Raw genomic sequence first — 22,486 nt, 5'->3', positions numbered from 1 at the left:
GATCAAGAAGGTTACCATCATAAAAAGTGATAATGCACTGCAAGTACTTAAAAGGCTTCTTACAAATTACCTTTAATAGTTGATTGTCAGATGTTCAGACGGGCAGCGTGCACTAGAAGGGCATATTATCAGTGTCCTTAGTTACTTTAATATACTTGGGGCCGTATTTATACTCCGTTTGTGCCGAATTTGCGTCGTTTTTTTCGACGCAAATTCGACGCTAAACTTACGCCAACTAACGCCATATTTATACTATGGCGTTAGAGGCGAATAGCGCCAAAGTTCCCGGAATGTGCGTAATTTTTTAGCGTGAACCCCTTCCTTGCGTTAATGATATGCAAGGGAGGCGTTCCCGTCTAAAAAATGACTCCCAGGCCTTTACGTGGTATTTATACTCCCGGGCAAAAGAGACGCCCGGGAGTGGGCGTGGCTAAAAACGGCGCATTTGCGCCGCTTTTTAACGCCTGGGTCAGGCATGGCGTTAAGGGACAAGTGGGCTCAAAATGAGCCCAGAGTACCCTCCCCTGCCCCCAGGGACCCCCCCTGCCACCCTTGCCCACCCCAGGAGGACACCCAAGGCTGGAGGGACCCACCCCAGGGACATTCAGGTAAGTATTTTTTTATTTTTTTTAATAATTTTTTTTGGCATAGGGGGGCCTGATTTGTGCCCCCCTACATGCCACTATGCCCAATGACCATGCCCAGGGGACATAAGTCCCCTGGGCATGGCCATTGGGCAAGGGGGCATGACTCCTATCTTTACAATGATAGGAGTCATGTTGATGGGGGATGGGCGTCGAAAATAAATGGCGCAAGTCGGGTTACGACGATTTTTTCGACGTAACCTGACTTGCCCCATTTTAAGACGCCCATGCGCCATTTTCCCCCTACGCCGGCGCTGCCTGGTGTACGTGGTTTTTCTCGCGCACACCAGGCAGCGCCGGTCTGCTTGCGCCGGCTAACGCCATTCAATAAATACGGCGCCCGCATGGCGCTTCAGAATGGCGTTAGCCGGCGCAAAACTTTTTGACGCTAAACTGCGTTAGCGCAGTTTAGCGTCAAAAAGTATAAATATGGGCCTTGATGTCTGCCAAAAAATAACTCTCATTGTTGTTAGCTTGAAATGAAAGTACAGATTTGAACGTGTGTTGAACAATTGGTATTTAACGATGTACTATGAACATGTTTGTTATACTTGAGATTTATGTAGCATTTTTGTGATAACAATCATTGCCTTTGATAAAGAACACTCAGTACTTGGCACACGCTAGTTTCAAAACGCGAATCAAAGGTCTCTTATTTCCATGTTCATTTGTCACTGTGTTGTAACAGTGATAACACCAATTACATACAAAAGTGAGCTTTAGTATATGAACCCTATTCTCTCTGTGTGGTTAACAAACTGAGCAGTGTGTTTCCAATACTAATGCACTGCACTGATTAATCCCTGAATATTTGAGAAATCTAAATACTTAAGAATTGATTTTCATTCTTTATTGCCTGTTATGTCTATGATTGTGCGTGTGACTGTGTTTTGGAAAGTCTCATCGAGATCCAACGAGCAAGACATACACTGAATTTCTAGTACACTTTAGGTAGTTCTACCAGTGGGGCCACATTGAGTTGGAAACAAAGTGGGAATACATGTAAAAATTATAGAAGGCTAAACATTGTGGGGGTCATTCTGACCTCGGCGGTAAAAGGCCCTTACCGCCGGTCAGAAGTCCGCCATTCTACCGCCGCGGCCGCGGTAAACCGCCACGGTCATTCTGACCCACAACTGACAAACCTCAAAAAATCCAACATCCACAGCAGGCCGCCACATCAGCGGCCAGTGGTAAACTGGAGATGACCAAACCTCCACTGCCACGCCAACAGAAACACGCCCATGTCATTCTGACCCACAAATCCACGTGGCGGTCTTTCAACCGCGGTATTCCATTGGCGGTACACACCGCCGCGCTCAAAATACACACACAGCTCCAAAACACAGCCACATTGGACAATTTGAAAAACACACACCTGATACACATACACACACCACTCCCACACACCCAACCCAATATAAAACACACACCCACATCACCCACAAACCCCTACGACCAAAGATCAGAGACGAAGGAGAGAGAGACACATCACAGAATAGAGAGCTACATCACACAGAGGCACACTACACCATCACACACACCACATAGAAGCACAAAGCACCACACACCAACACACTCATCACCACATACACCACCACACACCTCATCCACACCACCCCATGGCACCCCAATGGCACCCACGCTTTTCGGACCAAGAACTCCGGGTCATGGTGGGGGAAATTATAAGAGTTGAAACCCAGCTATTCGGCTCACAGGTGCAGCACACCACTATAGCCAGGAAGGCGGAGCTATGGCAGCGGATCGTGGACAGGGTCAACGTGGTGGGACAGCATCCCAGAAATCGGAACGACATCTGCAAACGCTGGAACGACCTACGGGGAAAGGTGCGCTCGATGGTCTCGCGACACAACATCGCAGTGCAGAAGACTGGCGGGGGACCCCCACCCACTCCACCCGAATTCACAGCATGGGAGCAAGAGGTACTAAACATCCTGCATCCTGATGGCCTCGCTGGAGTACACGGAGGAATGGACTCTGGTAAGTACAATCTCAACTACTTCACCCCCCCCAGCATGCTAACCCCCACCACCACCCTCACCCGCAACCCCCCATCACACATCCTCCCTGAGAATGTCTCTCCAGCACAACCCACCCAACAAACAATGGACACCCATCACCTAAGCATGACCACTGCACATACTCCCCCCCCCCAAAACACCCTCACAACACCTCCCCCAAGGGAATGGCAGCACTGGGGGACAAGGGCACCCATAAATCGCACGCAATGGCACACACAGAAACAATAACCATACTCTCTTACCCCATGCAGGACCCGAACGCCAACACACCGGTCAGGAGGGTCCAGAAATGTCCATCCCACCCCCGGAAGAGGCCCCCAGTGATGACAGCAGCTCTGTCGACCTGGAACCTGATGACCAGCCCGGACCATCGGGGACCTCTGGACAGTGGGTTCCCCACACACAGACACAGGCCACACCAGACCCAACCCCCTCTGGGACCAACAGCACAGCTCCCACCCAACGGGCCCATGCCTCTGTCTCTAGGACAGGTCAATCAGCAGTGTGTCTGCCACTACAGGGCACCCAGGCTAACCCACCACCCCAACAACAACAGGGACCTGGGGGCAGTCGTAGTGGGCACACCGTCCAGGGGACAGAGGCCCAGGGAAACAGGGGAACTCGGAGGGCTGCTGTGCGACAGGGGGGGGAGGAGAGGTCCAGGGAACCCACTCTCCAAGAGGCCCTCACCACCATCATGGCAGCCTACCACCACTCCCAAGAGACGATGGCGACGGTACTGGCCAGGTTCCAGGAGATCCAGGCACAGCAGGAGGAACGCTACATGGGGTTCAGCAATCAACTCACCAACATCTCTACCGCTATGGGGAGCATAGTCCAGGCCCTGAACCGTATAGAAGACACGTTGCGGGACCATGTGGCACCACACAGGGCCCCTGTCACTAGCCCGGACCAGGAACAGCCTACCACCTCCGCCGGCGCTAGTGGTCAGGAGGCCCCACCACAACGACAGGCCACCGGAACCCCACCTCCCGCTGAAGAACAACCACCCCGCAAGAGGAGCCTGAGATCAAAAAAATAGACAGAGTAGGATGTCAAGACCCCCGCCAGCATGAGACAACCCCTGAAGTCATCCCACTGTCCACATTGCCACCCTGTCCAACCTTGAACTGCCCCTGCTCCATCCTTCCACAGGCATATGGACAATGCACCTGTGAGACTGAGAACTGGACTCTGCCATGGACATTACTCCACCCCCACCCATCACTGTGTTAATATCATGTACCATTATATAGCACTACAAATAAATCACTCATTGCACTGACATCTATCATGAGTCAGCCTGTATTATTTACAAATGTATAACACATTACAGATCAATTATGTTCGGTTAACTTTGTGTTGAAAACATACCGAGGTTAATAAGCATTAGTCCATGGGCTAACCAACCAGAAGTCACGCAGTGGGTCATACAGCACTGAAAAGGGAAGGGAAAATCAAACATCAGTCTAAAAGAACTGGGGGGAAATAGACAAAGTTGAGATGCAGGAGTCTTCAAGTTAATGTAAAATGGCGTGGGTGATTCTTACCTGTGTGCTACTGAAAATACTGTTGGATAACTCTGTCCCTGTTGTCTGTGTCATCCTCTGAGTCTTCCTCCTCTTCACTCTCCGCAGGCTCCACAGCTGCTTCAACACCACCATCTGGACCATCCTCCTGCAGGAAAGGCACCTGACGTCGCAATGCAAGATTGTGAAGCATACAGCAGGCCACGATGATCTGGCACACCTTCTTTGGTGAGTACATCAGGGATCCCCCTGTCATATGCAGGCACCTAAACCTGGCCTTCAGGAGGCCAAAGGTCCTTTCTATGATCCTCCTAGTCCGCCCATGGGCCTCATTGTACCGTTCCTCAGCCCTGGTCCGGGGATTCCTCACTGGGGTCAATAGCCAAGGCAGGTTGGGGTAACCAGAGTCACCTATTAGCCACACACGTTGTCCCTGTAGCTGTTCCATCACATAAGGGATGCTGCTATTACGCATCACATACGCGTCATGCACTGAACCAGGGAACATGGCATTTACATGGGAGATGTACTGGTCAGCCAAACAAACCACCTGGACGTTCATAGAATGATAACTTTTCCTGTTTCTGTACACCTGCTCATCGTCCTTTGGGGGTACTAAGGCCACATGGGTCCCATCAATGGCACCAATTATGTTGGGGATATGTCCAAGGGCATAAAAATCACCCTTCACAGTGGCCAAATCAACCTCCTCAGGGAATAGAATGTAACTCCGCATGTGTTTCGTCAGGGCAGACAACACTCTAGACAAAACTTTTGAAAACATGGGCTGAGACATTCCAGATGACATGGCCACTGTCGTCTGGAATGAGCCACTTGCAAGAAAATGGAGGACTGACAGAACCTGCACCAGAGGGGGAATTCCTGTGGGTTGGCGGATGGGGGACATCAGGGCTGGCTCCAGCTGGGCACACAGTTCATGGATAGTGGCACGGTCAAGTCGGTATCGTAGTATGATGTGGCGTTCTTCCATTGTCGACAGGTCCACCAGCGGTCGGTACACGCGAGGATTCATCCTTCTCCTCGCAAGTCCCAGCGGACGGTTCCTAGGAAGGACAACATGGAGCACAGAGTCAAGCAACTCACAGGTACGTTCACCACAGCTTGCATAGCACACGGTTATCTATGTATTGAGAGCGTGTATGTGTGGCAAGCCAAGGCCTAGGCCTGTGTGACGCAGTACAAATTATGCCATGTGGGCCCTTGAAATGGCGGCTGCCTGACCTGTGAAGTGGGACAATGGGATGTGAGGTCAATGCGCTGGCGGGGCGCGCCGTGGCGGTAGGCGGTCGAAGACCGCTTTACGAAGCCGCATTGGTTAACATTGTAGCCTATGGGTTTCAGGAGCCTATGACGAGGTGCGCCGGCGGTCGCGGTACGCACCGCCGCGGTACGCACCGCCGCGGGCGTGACCGCCATTTTCTATCTGCTTAATCACTCGAGACCTGATCATCCACAGGAGAAGACCTATACTGCAAGTGCTGCTGTGACCTCGGTCTGGAAGTGACAATGGCTGCTGCGACTGGGGAAAGGGCCCCTGCCTTCACGTCTGAAGAGTTGGAGAAGCTTGTGGATTGGGTCCTCCCCCAGTATGCGTTACTCTACGGTCCTCCAGACCAACAGGTAAGTACACCGTGTGCACATGGAATGGGCGATGCCTGTGTGGAGTGGGGTGGATGTAAGTTGGTGGAGTGGGGGGTGAATGAGGAGTGCAACGCACAACAGATGAGAGCATGTGCCATTTGGCAAAGTTGGTGAGGGGGGGCCAATCACATCTAACATGCAGTTCATTGATGAATGTTTCCTTCCCACCCTGTACATGTCAAATAGGTCAGCGCCCATCAGAAAGTCGACATTTGGCGTGCCATCGCCAAGGAAGTCCGGACCCTGGGGTCCACAACAGACGGGGCACCCACTGCCGCAAGAGGTGGGAGGACATCTGCCGCGGAACCAGGAAGACCGCTGAGTCACTGCTGGGGATTGCCTCCCAACCTAGGAGGGGTGCCAGTCGTACCATGACCCCCCTGATGTCCCGGATCCTGGCTGTGACCTACCCTGATTTGGATGGGCGCTTGAGGACATCACAGCAGACACAAGGGGGTGAGTATCAGCACATTCTCCTATCTTTCTGCGCAGTGGAGGCGTCTGGGTGGGGGAGGAGGGCTGTGGGTGACATTAGGCCAGGGCGCTTTCTGTAGGCTAGTCCCCTCCCTTAGGCATGGCCCTGTGCTCCCGGCCCCCACCTCTGTAGGGTGACAAGTACAGCTATTGATGGTCCAGCATCACACATGTGTGCGTTTGTCGTCTCTAGACCTGTTGTCCTTGTCAGGAGTACTGAGTAGTGTACCCCGAATGCGCGGCGTAGTGCATGAGGCTCCTCTGTCTGTCCTCTCCGCCAACGGTGTTGACATTGCATGCACTCAACCTGGTCTTTGTTTTTCTCCCCCCACCCTTCTTCTTCATCTTCTTGTGCATGTGTGCATTAGCATCATCAGGCGGAGGAGATTTGGCATCGGAGCACGAGGGAGCTGCCAGTCACAAGGCCCCGGTGGCCCCAGGAACAGACACCGAGGGCTCCAGTGATCCGGAGGGCGAGGGGAGCACCACAACGGGGACCGGTGGTGAGACCAGCGACACAGACACGTCCTCGGATGGGTGCTCCCTAGCGGTGGCGGCAACATCCGTTTCCCCCGCCTCTACAGGTACAGCCGCCACCCAGCGCACCAGCCCCGCCCTCCCAGCAGCCCCTCAGCCTACGCTCCGTGCCCGCTCGCCCAGGAAGGCGGGCGTCTCCATCGCCCCAGGCACCTCAGCCCCTGCCCCTGTCACCCCTGCTGCCCTCAGTGCGGAGCTCAGTGACCTCCTGAGGACGCTCATTGTTGGGCAGACTACCCTTTTGAATGCCATCCAGGGGGTAGAAAGGGAGGTGCATCGGAGCAATGCCTACCTGGAGGGCATTCATTCGGGTCAGGCTGCCCATCAACGATCGTTCAATGCTCTGGCCTCAGCACTGACGGCAGCCATTGTCCCTGTTTCCAGCCTCCCTCTTCTGACTGCCTCCACCCTGTCTCTGACTCCTGTTCCTCAGCCTATCCCATCCACACCATCTGACCAGCCTGCACACACCTCAACACCCAAGGGCAGCTCATCCAGACACAAGCACCACAGATCACACAAACACTCACCCAAGCAACACCCAGATGCAGACATGCCAACAGTCACTACCACCTCTGTGTCCCCCTCCTCCTCGTCTCCCTCCTCCCTCCCTGTGACGTCTACACTCACACCTGCATGCACACCAACATCAGCCAGTGCTTCCATCACCACCACACCCTCCAGTACAGTCCGCACGCGTGCAGTCACCACCCCCACTGCCATTTACACGTCCCCTGTGTCCTCTCCCACTGTGTCTGTCACCCCCTCTTCCAAGACACACAAACGCAGGCAGCCACCCACCCAACAGCCATCCACCTCACGACAGCCTACAGCACCAGCGCCTTCACCCAATGACAGCACACCTGACTCTCCTACAACCACATCCTCTTCCTCCACTCCCATCACCACTTCTCCTACCCTTTACCTTGGTCCTAAAAAACTTTTCCTCGCTAATCTTGACCTCTTTCCCTCCGATGACCCACCCCCTCCATCTGCAAAGAGTCCCAAGAGCACCACAGCCACCACCAGCCCAGCTACGAGTGTCACTGTTGTACATGGGTTCTGGAGTCCACCCTTTGCCAGCAGTGACACTTCAATCAGCAGCAAGGACACATCCAGCCCCCCCCCAGGGAAGAGGACCAGGAAACACAAGGGCCGCCGTGAGAGGACTGACACGGCTGCCCCCAAGGAGCAAAGTTCGCCCACTTCACCTGCCACAACATCTAGGGGAGGCAAGGGCCCGAGAGCCACATCTAAGGAGTGAAAGGGCAGCAGGGCGGAGAAGTCAGGCAGCAGGAGCGCGGAGCAGGTGGGCCCCACATGCCACGTCCCAGCTGTAAGGGAGGACACCCATGGGCCCAGGACTCCGTCACCGAAGGGTCCAGAAACATCACGGTCGGAGGGGGACTGAGCAGGGAGTCAAGCCCAGGTCTGGCTCCCTTGACTTACTGGATGAGCACCGCTGAACAGGGCCCGCCGTGCAGAAGAGCACCGCTGAACAGGGCCCGCCGTGCAGAAGAGCACCGCTGAACAGGGCCCGCCGTGCAGAAGAGCACCGCTGAACAGGGCCCCGCCGTGTAGATAGGCACCGCTGAACAGGGCCCGCCGTGCAGAAGAGCACCGCTGAACAGGGCCCCGCCGTGAGGATAGGCACCGCTGAACAGGGCCCGCCGTGTAGAAGAGCACCGCTGAACAGGGCCCCGCCGTGAAGATAGGCACCGCTGAACAGGGCCCCGCTGTGTAGATAGGGACCGCTGAACAGGGCCCGCCGTGCAGAAGAGCACCGCTGAACAGGGCCCCGCCGTGAAGATAGGCACCGCTGAACAGGGCCCGCCGTGCAGAAGAGCACCGCTGAACAGGGCCCCGCCGTGAAGATAGGCACCGCTGAAAAGGGCCCCGCAGTGTAGATAGGGACCGCTGAACAGGGCCCGCCGTGCAGAAGAGCACCGCTGAACAGGGCCCCGCCGTGAAGATAGGCACCGCTGAACAGGGCCCCGCCGTGTAGATAGGGACCGCTGAACAGGGCCCGCCGTGCAGAAGAGCACCGCTGAACAGGGCCCCGCCGTGAAGATAGGCACCGCTGAACAGGGCCCGCCGTGCAGAAGAGCACCGCTGAACAGGGCCCCGCCGTGAAGATAGGCACCGCTGAACAGGGCCCCGCCGTGTAGATAGGGACCGCTGAACAGGGCCCGCCGTGCAGAAGAGCACCGCCGAACAGGGCCCCGCCGTGAAGATAGGCACCGCTGAACAGGGCCCCGCCGTGCAGAAGAGCACCGCTGAACAGGGCCCCGCCGTGAAGATAGGCACCGCTGAACAGGGCCCCACCGTGTAGATAAGGACCGCTGAACAGGGCCCGCCGTGCAGAAGAGCACCGCCGAACAGGGCCCCGCCGTGAAGATAGGCACCGCTGAACAGGGCCCCACCGTGCAGAAGAGCACCGCTGAACAGGGCCCCGCCGTGAAGATAGGCACCGCTGAATAGGGCCCCGCCGTGTAGATAGGGACCGCTGAACAGGGCCCGCCATGCAGAAGAGCACTGCCGAACAGGGCCCCGCCGTGAAGATAGGCACCGCTGAACAGGGCCCCGCCGTGCAGAAGAGCACCGCTGAATAGGGCCCCGCTGTGAAGATAGGCACCGCTGAACAGGGCCCGCCGTGTAGATAGGGACCGCTGAACAGGGCCCGCCGTGCAGAAGAGCACCGCCGAACAGGGCCCCGCCGTGAAGATAGGCACTGCTGTACAGGGCCCCGCCGTGCAGATGAGCACCGCTGAACAGGGCCCCGCCGTGAAGATAGGCACCGCTGAACAGGGCCCCGCCATGTAGATAGGGACCGCTGAACAGGGCTCGCCATGCAGAAGAGCACCGCCGAACAGGGCCCCGCCGTGAAGATAGGGACCGCTGAACAGGGAGCCGACATCTCAAGCACCGCTCCGCTGGGCCCCGCCGTCTCAAGCACCGCTCCGCTGGGCCCTTCCTGTCAAGCACCGCTCCGCTGGGCCCTTCCTGTCAAGCACCGCTCCGCTGGGCCCTTCCTGTCAAGCACCGCTCTGCTGGGCCCCGCCGTCTCAAGCACCGCTCCGCTGGGCCCTTCCTGTCAAGCACCGCTCCGCTGGGCCCCGCCGTCTCAAGCACCGCTCCGCTGGGCACTTCCTGTCAAGCACCGCTCCGCTGGGCCCTTCCTGTCAACCACCTCTCCGCTGGGCCCTTCCTGTCAAGCACCGCTCCGCTGGGCCCCGCCATCTCAAGCACCGCTCCGCTGGGCCCTTCCTGTCAAGCACCGCTCCGCTGGGCCCCGCCGTCTCAAGCACCGCTCCGCTGGGCCCTTCCTGTCAAGCACCGCTCCGCTGGGCCCTTCCTGTCAAGCACCGCTCAGCTGGGCCCTTCCTGTCAAGCACCGCTCCGCTGGGCCCTTCCTGTCAAGCACCGCTCCGCTGGGCCCCGCCGTCTCAAGCACCGCTCCGCTGGGCCCTTCCTGTCAAGCACCGCTCCGCTGGGCCCTTCCTGTCAAGCACCGCTCCGCTGGGCCCCGCCGTCTCAAGCACCGCTCCGCTGGGCCCTTCCTGTCAAGCACCGCTCCGCTGGGCCCCGCCGTCTCAAGCACCGCTCCGCTGGGCCCTTCCTGTCAAGCACCCCTCCGCTGGGCCCTTCCTGTCAAGCACCGCTCCACTGGGCCCTTCCTGTCAAGCAATGTTAACGGTTCACTGTGCCCACCATGCCTCCTCCAGAACCAGTGGAGACTGTAATCCACCTGATGGACTGTGGCTTTGCACTCCCTAGGATGGCACAGTGGGCAATCCACCCACTGTAGAGACTTGTGAGACTGTGGCTTTGCACTCCCCAGGATGGCACAGTGGGCAATCCACCCACTGTAGAGACTTGTGAGACTGTGGCTTTGCACTCCCCAGGATGGCACAGTGGGCATGGTGGCCCCTTCGTGGATCTGGCGTCGTGGACTCATGTGGCTGTGGTGCCCCCCCTTCCCTTCCCCCTGAGGTGCCTGTAGTTTTGTCATCAGATGCCCCTGCAGTGTTCTCTCCAAAGGACTCAGGTCTCCTGTGTGGGCTTTGCCCTTGTGTTGTTACACTTTGGCCCACGGACACTTCGATTTACTTTTGATGTACGGAACTAATTGCCTCGGTTATCCATTGCAGTGTATATAGTATTATTTTGGTATGAATATTTTGCATAGTTGACCTATATTTGTCAGAGCCTATTTATTACATAAATCTTTCTTCACAATTTAATTATGTCTTTGCATTTTTCAGGGGGGTTTGGGTGGTGTCACTGTGACTTGTTGCTCTGCATTGGTGTGTACATAGTTTGGGGGGGTGGGTGTCACATATGTGTGTGCCCGTAACCTTTCCTCCTCCCCCCTCCCGTATGTCGTAGGTGCAGTACTCACCGTTGTCGTCTGCGCCGGCGTTCGTACTCGTGGTAGATGAGCAGGTAGACGACAGCAGGTAGGATGTTTAATTCGGGTTCCATGCTGTCCTCCGTACTCGTGGAGTGTGTTTCAGTGAGTGTTTTCCCGTTCGTGGTCTGTTTCCGCCGTGTTTTTATCGGCGGTGCTCCCGCCCCGGAAGAGGTGGCGGATTGGTGAGTTATGATAGTGTGGGCGGTACATTGTCTGCCGGCTGCCTGTTGGCGGTGACCGCCGCGCTGTTTGTCTGTACCGCCGTGGCGGTCGGAGTGTTAATGTGGCGGTCTCTGTTGGCGGTTCCCGCCAGGGTCAGAATTCCATTTATTGGACCACCGGCCTGTTGGCGGGTTGGCCGCCGCTTTATCACCGACCGCCAGAGTTAGAATCACCCCCTGTATCTGGTTGGAAGTTCCATACTGTTTTTTGAAGATCCCTAGAGAAAGCCGAGAGCCATCAAAAGTGGGAAAGGGGCACCTGACAGGTAGAGCTAATGAGTGGGAATTGGCAAAGAGTAGTTTTAGTATATCAGTTACATGAAAAGTGTTATTTGACTAAATGTTTAATTCATCATAGGAAATATCTGCTCTTTGTAGACTACCGCTAGCCATCCTGATCCTGCCAGGTGATGTCCGTTTTTCTCTCTCTCTCTCTCGCTCTCTCATCCATCCTGTTTGCCCCAGAACGTTTCCGTGCTGATCATGTATAAGTAAGTGGAAGGCATGCAATGTCAAGTGGAGATGGGAATTGGCAACTTGGGTCAGCATTGTGTCTCAGAGGGACAAACAGGTTAGAGCCGGATAGGCCATGGCTAGTCCATAACAAATGCTTATAATGTCACACTGTTGTGCCCACACTTGACTCCTAACTGCTATATAACCTCCACAAAAAGGGGTGTGAAGGGGGCAGACAGGCACCTCTGGAATTTTCTGTGGGTGGATCGGATTTGGGAGGAGGGGTTTGGGCTGGAGAGGCGTAGTCATCTTCTTGGGAGAGGTGGCCTTCGTTTTGGGTGGGGTGGGGTGGGCTTCTTTGGGTGAGAGGAATGGCTACTTGCAGGGGGGCAAGGGAGGCCTTGGAGGTAGAAGGGGTGGACTGGGAACTGGGTGTGGTCCTTCTGGCTCTGGGATCAGGGGACAGGGCAAAGGTTACAATCAAATAAAAAATGTTTTTGGGATACATGGGGACTGTCATCAGAAGGGGGCGGGATTTGGAGGTCAAAGGAGTTGTAGGCTGTGTAGGTGTGGATGTTGAGGGTGAGTACCTATGGGAGGTATGCTTGTGTGTGGTGGGTGCCTGTTGGGTATGTGAGAGAGGGTGTTTATGTTTCTTGGGCTTAGAGAGGTGGAGGTGCTGGGGAATGCCATTGTCTGTCAGGGTGGTGACTGCAGGTATGGTGGATGTAGTGGATACAGATCTGTCAGTATTTGTGGTGTCTACCTGTGTTATGCTTGTGGTAGATGTCTGAGGGTGTGCTGGGGTGGTGTCTGCAGGTAGGATGGGTGTGGTGGCTGTGTCACTGGTGTTGCAGTGCTGCCTGTAGGTATGCTGGATGTTGTGTGTGTGATGCTGGAGGTGGTGGGGGTGTCAGGAGAAGTTGTGACTGTTGCTGTGTCTCTGGATGGATGATGTTTGTGTGCGTGCCAGTGTGTCTTGTGGTACTTGTGTTCGTGGGCATTTGTCTGTTGAGGTGGACGCATGAGGATCTGTTTGTATGCTTTGGGTAGGTAGGGGAAGGGGGATTTGGATTGGGAAGAGGGAGGTGGAGAGGAGACAGAAGGTGTGGGCTGACTGGTTGCCGTCATAGTGGAGGCCAGAGTCTGGAAAGATCTCTGAAGCCCAGACATTGCACCATGAATGTCTTCCAGAATACATTAGTCTGTTGGAGTTGACCTGCCAATCCCTGGATGGCATTTACGATGGCTGTCTGACCTACAGAGATACATCTCAGGAGGTCAATAGCCGTCTCACTGAGGGCAGCAGGGGTAACAGGGGCTGGGGTGAAAGTGCCTGTGGCAAAGGAGATGTCCATCCTCTATGGTGAGTGGGCACAGCCAACTAGGTGAGGAGCAACAGAGAGGGCAGTGATAGAATGAGGTTGGCAGACAAGGATGGTGCTGTGGGAGTTCCCTATGTGTCGCCCACCACAATGGAGTGGCCACTGGAGGAGGAATCCGATGATCAGGATGTAGATCCCATCTACAGGCCACTGGGTGCGTCTGTGTCAGTGGTATCTTGACCTGAGGTCCCGTGGCCAGATACTTCCCCACTCAACTGTGCCCCATCTCCTTTGCCTTCCTGTGCTGATGCAGCAAAATGAATGGGAAAGAGGCTCATAACATGTACATGGTAACACTTCAATCACAACTCTGATTGACAAACAATACCATCATATCAAGTAGGCTCCATCAAAAACTTCCCCCTAAGTGGCACATTAATGTACCATAATATATGCATGCATGCCATCTGGACTTACCAAAGTTACCCACAGGCTAATCAGGATCCCAGCCAACTACAATTGCAAGTCTGAAGTCTTGCAACCACAACAACCATGCAACAACTAGGTGACCTCTCCATCCTCACAGCTGTGCCACATGCAACAGACCCCAGATAACTTGCATCCAACAATACTATTCCTTTGTAAAGTATATTCCCACATTTCACACCCAAAATTATGCACACATATATTTTGCACTTATATGATTGCCAATGAAATCTAGCTAGCTCAGATACAAAAGTGCAATATCATGAAGTAGTTGACATGGAAATACCCATGGCACAATGGACACATTTCAGATATTTACTGCTCAAAAAGTGACACCTGTCCAAATAGAGTCAAGGAGGTAGCAGCAATGTCACTCAGATAGACTGTTGCCATTGAAAGAAACGCAATTGATGTAATTTGTTCCTTGCATGTTGTAGAGACATAGAACTTGCAAGGACTAACAGAACAAACCCCCCCTGTTGTCCAATGAGAAGCACCATCACTATCCACCTCTTAGACAAGCCAACCCTTAGACATGCTAACCCTGTATGAGGATGAATGTCTAAACCTAAACACATGTGATGTCAACTTCACTGCAAGTCACCCCATGATGCATGACAACATTCAGGGAACAATCCTCAATCATTAAACATGTGTAGTGCACTTTTCCACATGATGCCACATCAAGGGCATAGATAAGCACAGAGTGGTTCCACAATTTGGGCCTACCTGTCATGTCCCTCATTGCTACTGCAGTCCTACATGCCAAATGACATACTATGATGCATGAAGGTATCTGTCAGACAATAAACAATGCTGACACACTCCTGTCTTTGGCACAACATGAAGTGGAACATCATTCTAAACGTTCTATTCCACTAACAGTTTTCCATGCACATATATAAGAGGGGATATGTACATCATCTCATCAACATGGGTAGAACATGCATGAAATTGCAGAATAAGGATGTTTCCTAAAAAGAAAAGGATACATGCTGACATGTAGGCACAAAAAATGTTGGCTACAGTCATGGGACATAATTCTACTCAAGGAACATTCCCCACTTACCAAGGGAAAGTAGTTTGCTACATCTGCATATCATTCACCATGTAAGCCATGTCACATCTATGCTGGGCACACACACATCACAGACTGTAGTGAGGCACCAGCACTCATCATACACTAAAGATAACTTGCTTCTGAGTGGCAGATGTCTACATGTGCATATGCCTAGACACATGGCAGAGAACAGTGATCCATAACCCACTTAGCTTTTGTCTGTGACTTTCAGGGGAAGTGATCTGTGGGTCAGAAATTACACCCGCTACAACAAAAAGTACATGAATGATCACTGCACACAGCTAATTGCGGTCCCTGCTGAGAAAGTTGTTTGAGAATTCCCCCCTCCCCAGTTTTTACCAGATCCCAGCTTCAGAAGGCAAGATATACCAGTTTGATACATATGACCCTCAACACAAACAATCTCCCATCTGCTGTGTGATACATGACTGATCCCTAATTGTCAGGGGGAGCAGTCAGTATCCCACTCAATCACCTGAAAATGGGACAGGCAGGAAATTGTTGTCTACTCACCCTCTTGTGGTGGCTGTGCTATCCCCAAATGCTCATCCCTCTCAGGGTAGGCTACCTCCAGAATGCGGGCCATTAGGGGGGGTCATGGTCCAATGGGTACCCTGCCCACATTGGAAGGACAACCCCAGCTGGATCTCCACGATCTTCTAGGCCCAGCGTCTCAGTTCCTCGCACCTCTTTCTGCAGTGGGCGCTCCGCTGGCTCTGGACCCTCAGGGTCTGCACCTTCTTAGTGATGGCTCTACAAATCCCTTTCATCTGATGGGCATTGACCTTCATGAATGCAAAAGATGAGACAACAAATTAAGTCCACAAGTCCCATCCAAAATGGCTGAGTCACTAACATGTCAGTACATAAAGCTGTAAACATTATTTTTGTGCCCAAACTGCCCAAGTGTGCCACATACCAGCCAGTGAGTACATGGACATGACTCCAAACACTTCCAAATCTGCAGACCAACCCATCACCCTGCTCAGGCCCTCTACTGACTAAGTAGGGCAACTGACTTCCTGTGAGACATACTCTAGCAATCTGTCTGAGATCTGAGGAACTATGGGGCACATCACACCACTGTGGCTTCTGAATGGTAGACTCCTTAGGCATGAATGTATTAAAACACTCACACTCTATGAGAATCATTCCCGAATACAGTTCCTACAGGCTAATGCCAGAGTACAAACTCAACCATTACAAATGGGCAACGATGACGGGACTGGCATGGTGGGTAAGGAAGATGTCAAACCTGTCTATGTGTTGACCTGTGGACTAACAAATGCATACTCATGCCAACTCAGGGGGTGGAATTCTGAGTTCATGTACCCATACCACGGAACATGCTCCTGGACATATGTGTCCATCCTACTGAAATGGCATGCCTTGTCCATTTTCTGCTTTGTGACCAAAATGATTCACATATCATGGTTTCCCAGGATTCATCACACTGTCTGCACTGTGGGGCTATCATTTATGCAATAAGCCTGCACAGGACAATTATGGCCTGTGTGATGATGTCAACAAGTAAGGGACTTGTCAGGGGTCAGAGAAACACATTGGCAGTGATTGACTCTCTACTAAAACCATTTGCATACCCATCAGGGAAAGAACCTCAAAAAGCTGCTGTTGATCACAGATCCTAGATTGGTTCACATAACAGGATATACTGTGATACAGGGAGTGGGCACAATGTCACAGTTGCAAAGTCAAAATGACTCAAAACCAGCCTAGACTTGGGCCCATACTGGGAGATACATTTGACAGGCCCTGGTCTTGTAGGCTGAGCAGAAAGAACCTACATTAAACTCTATTCCCATCACTTCCATGCATGATAGTACATCATGTAGCCAACAGCATTTGGCATGTGGTGTGTATGTGGCAACCTGAAGAGCAGGTATGCCTTCAGAATAACAGTTAAGTACGACCAGATGTGGTTTGAAATCTCAGTAACAACATACACATAGCTCAGTTTACACACACCTGACACATACAACATGCATATACAGTTCATGATGTCATACAAATGTGTGTGGTTGCACATTGACAGCATCCATGTGTCAAGTGATGTATGGGGATGGCTGTGATGTCACCTCACCTAGTTTTGTGCATCCAACCTAAGGTACAAAAAGGTACACTCAAAACAGACACACATACAAAAGTCTAAGGACTCAACATCTGGCACTGAACACAGTTACATGCACATTGACTCTCGCATTGATGCCACACCCACTCCACCTCCATGACCTTACATTGTGACATACATGGTCACAATCTAGCCTGTGGGGTAAGAAAATAAGTGCAGTGAAAAAAGTGGACATGAGGTACTTACCTGCTCCTCTGGTGCACCATAAAGCTATTCAGGGGTAGGACCTCCTCCACTAGCCTCTCCAGCTCCTCTGGGGAGAAGTCAGGGGCCCTATCACCTGCTGGATGTGGCATGATTGCTCCCAGAGGTGGTACACAGCAGCTCAGGTTGTGGAGGTCTTGTAGGCAGCAGTGTCAGGAGTCAAGTGAGGGATTTTTCAGAACATGGCAGTCAAGTCTGGCACATACGTTGCCATCACTGCTGGCATACACAGTCTTTGGCCTGCGACCACCACTGGCAACAACATTAGCCCATGGCTGTGTCTGCTGCAGTAGCAACTGCCTACCATTACCGGTTGCGGGCAGTTCCTAATGTTCAGTGGAGTAGGCCAGTCAGTCTCCATTTTAGAGGCATATAATGCTATATATGGATAAGAAAAAAGCAGCACTACTCTGAAAATGTTTATATCAATGATAAGGGCTTGTGTTGTCCTGTCATGTGGGTCCATCCACTTGGACACCATTTTTGTACATTGCTAGTCACATATGACAACTTGCTTTGAGACACAGCCCGCTCCCTCCAACAAAGGTAATCTAAGTCTTGGGATATCAAGTCACAGTCCAAGTGGCAAATTTCACGTACAAATTCTTGCTGTCTAGATTGATGATGTTTCCACATGTGTGCCAAAAGCAAAGGGGAAACATATTAATTCTGTGTCATTGACAGTGGTGATGGGTACTGTGTATCATATCCTCAACTTATGACATGCCTTGTCACAGTTTGTTATTGACATGCATAATGTTTGTTGCAAGGGACAAATTGAATGATGTCTAAACTCATTACTTGTGCTACATAGGTAACCAGGGAGGGGAAGGATCAGACATCCTCCTGTCTATCTTCCACTGCCAGACCTTCAGGTCATGGAAAAAACACACATTATCCAGATCTGCCGTCTGAATAGGCAAATAATCATGGATCTCTGTCATCAGTTGGAGCCAGATCTGATGCCTGCTATTCTTCATCCAAATAGCATACCACCCATTACGCAAGTCATGGCAGTGTTGCTCTTCCTGGTCATAGAGTCCTTCCATAATAGAGTTGCCCTATCTGCTGGGACTTCCCAGCCTATGTCCAGTCTTTTATTGAAGTATGTACTCTCAGCAGTGTTAAAACACATTGACAGCTACATCCGCTTTCCTCAACGTGAAGATTTTCCCCATGTAAAGGCTGACTTCTATGGTTGGCACTCTTCCCACATTGTATGGGAGCCATTGATGGTATACATGTTGCCTTGGTTCTACTGCATGGCAATGATCAAGTCTATCGGAACAAGAAGAACTTCAATTCCATCAATGTCCAAGTTGTTTGTTTTGCGGATCTCTACATTTTACAGGTCTGTGCCTATTATCCGGGTTCAGTCCATGATGCCTTCATCATGAGTAACAGTGCAATTCCACAGCTGATGTCACGACAGTGCCCACAGAGGGTTAGGATAGTTGGTAAGTCACATATGTCATGTTTGTATGCAATGTCTGCTGCAAAAAGGTAGACGAGAGAGACTCATTGTTGCACATATGTCCCATTGCAATACACAGGACTCTGCATACCCAAGCTGTCCATGGTTGTCGACACTGGTGAGGAAGCCAACTATGCCAAGGGAGGTCGGCTTTAATGATGCCCATGGAAGAACAGAGTGTTGTGAAGTGAGCTTTTGGATTTCTGAAAGCCAGATTTAGGTGACTGGACAAGACAGGTGGAGCCCTCCTCTTCTCACCTGACAAAGTATGTAAGATCATTGTGGCCTGCTGCATGCTCCACAACATTGCCCTGAGGAGAGATATTCCATATATTCCAGATAAAGGGGAGTTAACAGTACCACTGGGTGAGAATCCTGAAATGCTAAGTGAGGGTGACAGTGAATGTATGTGGAACTGCAGGGGTCAGGATGAGTTGAGTAGGGTATTTTTTCCCAATAGACAGGGGGGTTCATGCTTTGCAGTATACAGCCAAGATTTGCATGCTATGTGAGTCTTGGAAAAGCTACTACCTTGATGATCTACTTTGTATGTGTCAGTCTTATTATAATGTGAGTGGATCTACTGAAGTTTGATATGATGTTTGGGTCATATGCATAATTTTGCCACCCTAAACTTCCTGTATAGTATTTTATCCAGATCTCATCACCATGCCATCCTCATGTGGGCATTTCAGAGTTGTGAAATTGGCAGGTAGCTGTTGCTATTCTGACTTATGAAGTGGACACAGATTGTTCCAGGTAATGTTAGTCACAGATATGGGGGGGGGGTATGATTCCTGTGCCAAAGCAGCTTGGACATTGAGTAGATGGAATTCTGAAGGACACAATACAGTTGTTTAATGTGAGTTGGTCCAGTTGTCTCATGTGTGTGATCATGTGGTCTTGAAACATGCCATACAGTGCAATCCAAGCATCCCCCCTTCACATTGTGTTGACAATGATCCTGTATGAACTTTGGGTAGCTGTCAATGTGTTTCCTCATTGCAGACCACAGTGCCTGTGCCATAATATTGAGATAGTCTGTATCATGCTACCAAATGCTTGCTTATTGTAATAGTATGGACCTATGATCAGGAACTGTTGTACTGCCCTTTGTCTGTGCCATGATATATGTTAAGTTGGCAGACATGGTTTTGGTATGTTATAAGACTCCAGCTAGTGACAAAATACACTAATCTGTAGGCCTATTCTCTGGGACAATGACTGACAAAGCCTTTTTTTCCGTGGTCTGTGGGACGATATGCTTGGGATATCTAGCCTGACTCAAGATGGTTCTGACATTCTTGGCTCTGACAGTCCAGACATTTTGACAGCCTATGTGCTGTACTATGCAATAACATGTTTGTTGTGACCAGGCACTTGTGTCATTGTGTTGCTTATTCTCCTCAGCATGATACTACCTGAGACATATCCCTCCTTCCATTACCATCTAATGTCTTCCTCATGTACTCACATGGGTTTACAATTCAACTTTTCAAAATGTTTTAGAAATTATAGTAAGTGTTTTGTGATAGGTGAGTTTATTTACATATGTACAGGAAATAATTGTGAAACTCAACAAAAAAGTAAAGTGAAGGAATCAGTCATGGTAGATGAAATCAAATTAGTAGATGCCACAACATTTGAAGTCCAAAATCCAGTGGCCTACTACCATAGAAAACAGATGCCCTCATCATGACATTGGTGGTAAATCCCGCTTACCACCACATTGACGGCCGCTAACATACCGCCATGATGACGGTTAATTGTTCGGCATATTACGACACACACAAACCAAACCGACAGAATACAACCAAATACACAAATCAGCCAGCCCAAAGGTAGTGCTAAAGTGCCGGTCCCAACAACCATACCACTCCGCCAACAGAACAACGTCCACCAAATCATAACCCACGAATCACCACGGCGGACATTCAACAGCGGTAAACCATTGGCGGTACACACTGCGGCGCTGAGATCGACACCCAAATACTAAACTACACAACATTGGTGAATTCAAACAACACACACACCTGACACTCATACACACACAACACCCACCCACTCACACCACTATAAAACACACTCCCACACTACCCACATTCCTTTATGAATAAAAATCATTGCCACCAGACAGACATCAAGACCACTGCAGCAAATACACACACCCATACATCCCTCAGGCACTCCATTACGCACACCCAATCACACCACCCAACACCCACACACTCACACACATCACACAATACTCATGGCCCCACTTAGGCACCCCCTTTTTAGAGATGAGGAGTTGTGTGTCATGGCGAAGGAAATAGTCATTGTAGAGCCACAGCTGTTTGGAGCACAGGTACAGCCGATATCCATTGCAAGGAAGATGGAGCTATGATGGAGAATCGTGGACAGGGTGAACGCCGTGCGACAGCATCCAAGAACAAGGGACGACATCAGGAAGAGGTGGAATGACCTATGGGGGAAAATACGTTCTGTGGCAGCAAGGCACCAGCTCGTCATACAGAGAACTGGACGTGGACCCCCACCTCCTCCCCCACAGCTCACAGCATGGGAAGAGCAAGTCTTGGCATTACTGGATCCTGAGGGCCTCGCTGGAGTAGCTGAAGGACTGGAAACTGGTAAGTCAATATTTAGCACTTATCACCCCCCATACCTGCATGTCATCTCACGCCCTCACTCCCATCACTCCACTCCATCCCACACACTGCACCAACACAGATGTCTAACCCCAATGCCAAGCCCTGGATGCCATACCAATGCATGGACATCCCTCTCAGCCCTGCATGGACATCATCACCAAAGCATGCACAGCATAGGGGAACTAACAATCCCACAATACATCACCATACACAATCAAAGGTGGCAGGGCAAAAGCAACCGTAGAGGGGAAGATAGGGATGTACAACATATCACAGGCATGAAGCATAATACATTACTTACATCCCCACAGGTGCCCCAGCCAATGTCAGTGGAGAGGTGGTGTCACGACTATCCAGTCCCCCAACTGAAGATGCCCCCAGTAATGACAGTAACTCTGGACTCCAGGATCTGATTCAACAGTCTGGCCCATCAGGGACCACTGGACAGTTGGTCACCCCATTCCACTCACAGTCCACCACAGAGCCTCCCCTAACAGTTACCAACACCACATAACCCCCCTTGTACCCACACCTCTGTCCCCAGGGCATCTGAATCAGCAGTGTGCCCACCTGTACAGGGAACCCAGTCCACAACTCATACCCAAGACAATCAGGGACCTGGGGTCAGTGGCAGTGGGCACCTTGTTCAGGGGCATACAGGCAACAGGGACACTGGTAGGACTGCGTGAACCAGAGGGAGGACAGGCCCAGGGAACCGCCTATCCAGGAGGCACTCACCAATGTCCTGAGTGCCTACCAACAATTCCAGGACACGATGGGCCACATCCTGAACAACATGCAGGAGAACAAGCACCTGCAGGAGTAACACCATCAGGAGATCAGGGAGGACTTGCAGGGCCTCAACACCACCATGATCTCCATAGCAGGGGCCCTGGCAGACATGGCCAACATCATGAGGGAATGGACAGAACAGCAGCGGGCCCCTACCACTAGCCAGTCTATTGACCTGCCCTCCACTTCTTCTGCAGCTAGTGGACGGGAGGCCCTGTCACAGGACTCACAGGCCCTCAGCACCCCTCCCCCTGCAGAAGGTGAACCACACTAAAAAACGTTACCTGGGAACCAGACAGATGCCAGAGACACTTTCCAAGACCAAGACCACCACCAAGAAATGAG

Source organism: Pleurodeles waltl, chromosome 4_1 (assembly GCF_031143425.1).
Source record: "Pleurodeles waltl isolate 20211129_DDA chromosome 4_1, aPleWal1.hap1.20221129, whole genome shotgun sequence".
Classification (NCBI taxonomy): Eukaryota; Metazoa; Chordata; class Amphibia; order Caudata; family Salamandridae; genus Pleurodeles; species Pleurodeles waltl.
The sequence above is the reverse complement of the archived record's forward strand: the minus strand, read 5'-3'. Positions refer to the sequence as shown.